The sequence below is a fragment of the Silene latifolia genome, chromosome 6, assembly GCF_048544455.1.
Source record: "Silene latifolia isolate original U9 population chromosome 6, ASM4854445v1, whole genome shotgun sequence".
Lineage (NCBI taxonomy): Eukaryota > Viridiplantae > Streptophyta > Magnoliopsida > Caryophyllales > Caryophyllaceae > Silene > Silene latifolia.
In genome coordinates, this window is record NC_133531.1 from 141239069 (window position 1) to 141239355 (window position 287).

The following is a 287-nucleotide window of genomic DNA, read 5'->3' on the forward strand; positions in this document are numbered from 1 at the left end:
TATGCCTACGGCAACATGCACCATGATGCCCAGCCCAACCGCTATAGCCAACGATGCTGAAACCCGTGTGCACCTCACGGGCCCCCGAGACGGGTTTGCATGGCGGAAAAAAAAAAAATTTTTTTTTTTTCATCTTAGGGTCTTGCCATGCCCACGCCTCGGAGTAGGGGTCCTTATTCATACGCAAACATGCACCATGGTGCCCAGCCGCCCAGCTCCTCACTACCCCCTATAGAGGCTTTTTTGATAGTTTTGGTCTTGTAGCATGAAACATTGGGTGTGCAGAA